Source organism: Pteropus alecto, unplaced genomic scaffold (genome assembly GCF_000325575.1).
Source record: "Pteropus alecto unplaced genomic scaffold, ASM32557v1 scaffold10, whole genome shotgun sequence".
In the NCBI taxonomy this organism is placed as follows: Eukaryota; Metazoa; Chordata; class Mammalia; order Chiroptera; family Pteropodidae; genus Pteropus; species Pteropus alecto.
In genome coordinates, this window is record NW_006431210.1 from 6,541,073 (window position 1) to 6,548,279 (window position 7,207).

The window sequence follows — 7,207 nt, forward strand, 5'->3', positions numbered from 1 at the left end:
GCTGGGCAGCTCAGATCACACTGCTGCTGGTTCTCACACCTGGCTGCACATTTGAACCACCTGGGCAGCTTTTTCAAAAATACTCATGGCCTGGGTCCCACCCCCAAATGTTCTGATTTAATTGGTTTGGGGTTAGAGACTGAGCGGGGTTATTTTCTAGATATGCGGTATGCACGCTTCCTCCACAATTAAGGAACCCTGCTGCTGGCTGTGATACCCTGCAAAAAGTTAAGAAGTTGGACAGCAAGCCTGTGGGGTGGGGTGGGGTGGGGTGGGGAGGCAGGCAGGAGGAGGGGGAAAGTATCATTTATCAGACAGGGAAAGAAAAACAGGCTTTTCTGGTTTTTATCTTTGAGCATGTGTTGTTGTTTGTTTATTCACAAATAAAGTCTCAAAGAATTTGTGAGTAGAAGGGACCTTAGAGACAACCAAATATAACACATTCATTTACAGATATGGAATAAGACCACCAATTCCTCCTGATTTGCCTGAGACTGTCTCAGCGTTAGAACTGAAACTCCCACCATGTCCCAGAGACATCTCTGTCCCAAGCAAACAGAGAAGTTTGGTCACCCTATATGGAAACCCTATACCCGTTAGCAGTCATCCCCATTATCCCCAGCCCCCAGCTGCTGGCAACCACTTACATCTGATACTTTTTGTCTTTATGGATTTGCCTATTCTGGACATTTCATATAAATGTAACTCTATAATAAGTGGCCTTTTTTATCTGGCTAATTTCACTTAGCACAATATTTTTAAGGTTTATTCATGTTGTAGCATGTATCAGGACTTCACTTCTTTTTATGGCTAAATAATATCCCATTGTATGGCTAACATTCATCAACTGATATACATTTGGGTTGTTTCCACTTTTTGGCTCTTATGAATAATGCTACTATGAACATTCACATGCAGGTTTTTGTGTGGACATATGTGTTTAATTCTCTTTAACGCACCTAGGAGTAGAATTGCTGGGTCATATGGTAACTTTATATTTAATATTTTGAGGAACTCCCCTACTGGTTTCCCACAGCACTATACCATTCCACCAATAGTGCACAAAGGTTCCAAGTTCTCCACATCCTTGCCGACACCTGGTATCTGTCTTTTTTATTATAGCTCTCCTATAGGGTGTGAAGTAATATCTCAATTGCACCTACGAGTGGAATTGCTGGGTCATACGGTAACTTTATATTTAATATTTTGAGGAACTCCCCTACTGGTTTCCCACAGCACTATACCATTCCACCAATAGTGCACAAAGGTTCCAAGTTCTCCACATCCTTGCCGACACCTGGTATCTGTCTTTTTTATTATAGCTCTCCTATAGGGTGTGAAGTAATATCTCAATGTGGTTTTGATTTGCATTTTCCTGCTAATGATGTTAAGCATTTTTCATGTGCCTAATGGCCATTCGTATATATTCTAAGAGAAATGTATATTCAGATCTCTGCTATTTTAAAATCAGATTGTTTCTTTATTATTGAGTTGTAAGACTTCCTTATATAGTCTAGATATAAGTCCCTTGTCAGATACGTGATATACAAGTATTTTCTGCCATTCATTGGACTTTTTCTTTTCTTGACTGTGTTCTTGAAGCATAAAATTTTTAATTCTGTTGAAGTCCTATTTATGTACTTTTTCTTTTGTTGCTTATGCTTTTGGTCATATCTGAGAAACCATTGCCTAATCCAATATCATGATGAATTAAGCCTATGTGTCCTTCTAAAAGTTTTATAGTTTTCGCTCTTATGTTTAGGTCCTTGATTCATTTTGAGTTGTTTTATATATGGCATGAGGAAGGAGCCAACTTCATTTACTTGCATGTGTCTATCAGGTTGTCCCAGAACCATTTATTACACAGACTTCTTGTCCCATTGAATGGTGTTGGCACCATGTAAATTTATGTGTTTCTTTCTGGACTCTCGATTCTATTCCATTAACCTATATTCTACCCTTACACCAGTACCACACTGTCCTGATCAATGTGGCTTTAGAAAAAGTTTTAAAATAGAAAAGTATGAGTAGTCTAGCTTAGTTCTTTCTTTTTAAAATAGTTTGGATTATTCTGGGTCCTTATGATCATGTCATGTACAAGTAGATGACATATAGTTTACATCTTTCTTTCCTATCTGGATGCTTTCGTTTCCTTGTCTAACTAGCTTGTCAATTAGTTGAAAGTATTATCTTGTTCCTGATTGTAGGAAAAAAACCTTCTGTCATCCACCAAGAAGTATGATGTTAGCTGTAGGTTTGTTTTGTGTTTATCAGGTTTAGGAGGTTCTCTTCTGGTCCTAGTTTGCTGAGTATTTCTACTATAAAAGGGTATTGGATTTTGTCAAATGCCTTTTCCGTGTCTGTTGAGATGATCGTGAGCCTTTTTTTTCCCTTTATCCTTTTGATGTGGCATATTACATTGATTGATTTTCATATATTGCCAACCTCACACTCCTAAGATAAATCCCATTTGGCCATAGTGTATAATTCTTTTATACATTGCTGGATTATGCACACTAGTATTTTGTTGAGGATTTTAAAATTTATATTCATAAGAAATATTGAATATCATTTTCTTATGATGTCTCTGTGTGGTAGTGATATGAGGGTAATACTGGCATCACAGGACGAACTGAGAAGTGTTCCCTTCTCATTTACTTTTTGGACAAGTTTACGAAGAACTGGTATTCATTCTTCTTCAAATTTATCAATGAAGCCATCTGCATGTGGGACTTTCTTTGTAAGCAGTTTTCTTTGTTATTAATTGAATCTCTTTACTTGTTATGTCTCTTCATGAGCATTTCTTTTTAATGGTTACACAATACTGTATCAGATGGAGTACGAGTTTTTAGCTTTCTATTGGACCAAACACTAAGAGGAGGAAAAGGGGATGGATTCACACTTAGACAAGTGTTCCTTCAAAAGACTTATCGAGCATCTCTGGTTGGTTCCATGCTAAGGCCCTGAGGCTACTGATACAAACAAGACAGCCACAAGAACAATCCTTAGGAACAGGGAGCAGACAAGCTGATTTCACATCTGAGTTTGGGTTGCCCCACCCAGGTGTAAAAAGAGACTCAGGTGTCCTCACACTGGTATCTGGGCCTTTCTTAGCTCCAAATAGCAATGCCTTAGGGTCCTCTGGTACTTTCCTGGTTACCAAGCACTTTCTCTTATAAAATCTCATTACAATAGATCCTTAAGGACATCTTAGCAAAGTTCATTATCCTTTCCAAAAATCGAGAAAGCCGAGGTTTGGAGAAGACCAGTATGAATTCAAACATTTAGGCAGTGCCTCCCTGGTACCAGCTGCAAATAAGGTACTAGGAGATAAAGATGAAATGGTGGGGTCCTTGCCTTCAAGGGGCTCTCAGTCTGAGAAGAAAGAGACAAGGAGTCAAAGATACACTTAAGTATTACAAGTCTTTGATGAACGTCTCTACAAGGTGAAATGGGGGCAGAGTAGTGGGAGACTCAGGAAAGGCCTCACCCCAATTGTGTCCCATAAGCTGTGGCTGGGATCCACTTGATCACTATAGCAGGAAGTCACAAAAGTCCTTCAAAACTAGGGCGACCGTATGTCCTAGTTTTTCCACAATAATCCTGGTTTACTTCTGTTATCCCGGTTTAAGTGTCGGCACCCCATCTTACTCTCAAAACACCTATTTGACATTTACGTAGTTTCAAAATATTTCCCTAAAAGATGATTGTAATTACAGAGGGAAAAATAGTAACTTTATACTGGAGAAATTCAGCAGACACTTAACCCAGTGCAAGGTTAATACCGTCACTAATGTGACAAATAAACATTATGTGTTTCCTGCTATGATGTGCCGAGAAAGACACAACAGTACTTCTGTGGTATTCTTGCTAAAAACACATAAACTGAATCTAGAAACTAAGAAACATCGGACAAACCCAAACTGAGGGACATTCTACAAAATAGTGGTCTATACTGTCAAGGTGATAAAAGACAAGAAAGACAAAGAGACTATTCTAGGTTAAAGGAGACTGGGGAAAAAATGACACCTAAATGTAATACATAGTATGGAATTAGACCCTGGGTGGAAAAAAAGGAACATTAGTGAGTCATGTAGTGAAATCTGGATAAAGTCTGTGCATTAGATAACAGTGCTGTTATCTGTGGGTTTAGAATGGATGATAAACAACGTGAGCTCCTTCTCCAGAACCCAGCCAGAGCCCAGGTCCACACGCCCCAGCCCCAGGGCATGGCCTGCCACAGCATAGTCAGAAACCATTTTTATTTCTGTCTTACTTCACTGGATGTTAGCTCCCTGCATAAATCAAAGGCTGATAGGTTACCCAGGCCCCTCGCTCTGCCTCTGATCTCTGCTCCGTGAAGCACCTGGAAGCACCGGAAGTTACTCGGGTGCTGAGAGGAGACCCCTAGCTCTCTGTAAGCTCAACCAGAAGCTTTGTGGCAGTGGCCTGACAACCCATTGTCTGTATTATCTGATCTCTCTCAGTAGGATTTGCTTTCCTGTTGATACGTGATGCTCTCAACAATGAGCATAAAAATAGAATCGTCCTGAATACTCCAGGGCTTTAAAATTACCAACAAAATGGTTTAGCAGATGCCTATGTTGACCATAGACATTTTTTTAGAGGTTATTCTTTTTGACACTTACAAATGAAGGTAAGTTGGACGTTGCATTCAAATAACCCAATTTTCCATTCTAAAATGGTGAGGCAGGGATTAGTGGAGGTGATCATTTGGGCAACCCTCCAAACAACAGATATTTGAGATGATGTACATACATTATTATAGTTGTTTGAAATATATTTATGTCATTAATTATGTTTAAGATGCTACAACCATTCTCTTTAGAAAAAAATGATCAATTGATTGGGAAAATAGCAAATGAAGAGACTTTCAAAAAGGAGACTTTTTTTAATGCCAGCGAAAAACACAGAGTCGTTCTAGTATTTTATAGAGGGTCTTTCAATTATTGTGGTATTTCAGAGGGTACCGTTTATTGTTTTGTCTACATTTTGTAAAATCAACCATTAATTTAAAAACAAAAACCTTAAAAGTCATCTTTTTCAACTTTGCAAAGGAACCTAAACTGGGAAAACAGCAAATAAAAAAGATGACATGATCAAGAGTTAAATGATTTCAACAGATTGGAATGGCGAGCTATAACCAACAAGATGAAGTAGAAACTGCTGATGTATTTAAGTACAGAATAAATAAACCTGCATAGGTATAGAACGGCAGGTGTCTGGCATTGTCCTGGTTCGTGTGAAAAAGGTTTGTTGCAGAAACCAAGTGAGCAAATACAGTTGTAGGCTGTACAGGTGGGAAAAAGGAGTCGTGATCCTGAGAAAAAATAGCAGCCGCTGGTACTCTGCATGTCCCTGTCTCCTCTGATGCACTGCAAGCTCCATGAGGGAGGGATTGGGTTGCTTTGCCCTCTACTAGGACCCAGTGCCTGGCCCCCAATATGTGCTCAGTTCATAGTTGATGAAAGAATGAAGAAATACTGAAATGAATACAGGCACCCCACTGTCAGAGGGAACATTTAGAATTAACATCTATCTCGAAGAGGACAACTGGGATGGTAGATCCTGGATATGATGAACTGGGCCATAGAAAGCTTGGGCTACACATGGAGGGATGAACTTGATAGTGATCTTATGATATCTAGAGGGCAGTCATGGGAAGGAGTAGAATTGTGCATCTTGGTCCAGAGCCCAGAACTGAACTGAGTAGGAGACAGGCAGGTTTATGTAATAACCTTCTCTCAGTGATAACTGTCTGATGATGGAAAACGGACAGCCTTGCACAGAAATATGTTCTCTCCCACTGAAGAGTTCCAGCAATACTTGACAGGTTTGAGAGGATCCCTTTACTGAGAGGAGGATTTTATTCCCCCGCCCCCCGCAATAATGTTATTAGGTTTCTTCAAATATAGAAAAATATAAAGAAGAAAACAAAAATAGCCCATAATCTACCACCTAGGAACCTACCAAAGGTGAGAAATAAAAGTATTGAAAAGTATTTAAAACATTATTTTAAATTCTACTTGTTAAAGTTTAAATTGCTAATAGAAAGTAATTTAATTTTTTAAATTTAATTTTTAGCTGGAGCCAAATTATGAAAGGTCCTGAATATCTAGTCCCCAAATCTAGATGTTATTTAGATGCTCTCAAGTGGCTTCTTATGTTTTAGGGCCATAGTTGGCACTCAAAAGCTGAAGTGTTAAACCAAAGAAGTTTTTATAAGAAACATATGTGGGTCGCTTGTAGTCATCAAGGATTATATAGCCTGAAACTTCACACCTTCTCAAGGCAGAAACTTCCAGAAAGAAATGAATCCCATTTATTGCTAAGCCTGCTGGGTTTATTTGTTTCTTTAAACATAAATCTCCACAACATCCACCCAAACCTGCAGTTATATTGTCAGAATTGGGTCCATAAAGTATTACAAGTCCTCTCTTGGGATCGCAATCAGGGAGCCCATTTATCAGGCCCTCGCTGCATTCCTTGTCACCTGGTGGGGGAGAGAAGCACAGTCTTCATGAGCAGCTCCTCCAGGAGAGCATGCCTTAAAGTCAGGACTTAATGCCTGTGAAGGACAGCTGTTTATTTATCAGCTCAGGACAGCACCCCTCCCCTCTTCTGGCTCTATGCCTTGCCCCTATCCTGTCCCAACTCTGTGCTTAGAGACATCTTATTTCAGATCTCACCCCCTAGGCCACAGTGATTGGTGGATGGTAGGCCCCTGACCTCGAATAAGCCAATCACATTATGCAATCTCTTACCACTGTAATTGGTACAAAGATCCACCCCAAAGGGGGCCAAAGTCAAGAGGGGCATCCCTCTAAAATGATGAATCTAAAGATAGGAACCTGAGAATCATGGTTGGCCATATCATCCATGCCTGGCAGAAACCCACTGAGGGAATGAAGACAATACATGGTGTGGCAGATTGTTTCCAAAAAGTGGCCACAGTGATATTTCTCATCCCACATGCTCTTCCAGAACCTGGCTACTCCCCATCAAGAGGTAGAGTTTATGACTATTCCCATGCCTTAAAAATGGATGGGCCTTTGTGACTGCCTCTACCGACAGAGAAGACAGAGTTACTATTTGACGTCTGAGGCCAGCTCATAAAAGGCAATTAAGCATCCTCTTGGCTCTCTCTCCGATGCTTGTCCTTGGAGTCTAGCTCTCACACAGTGTG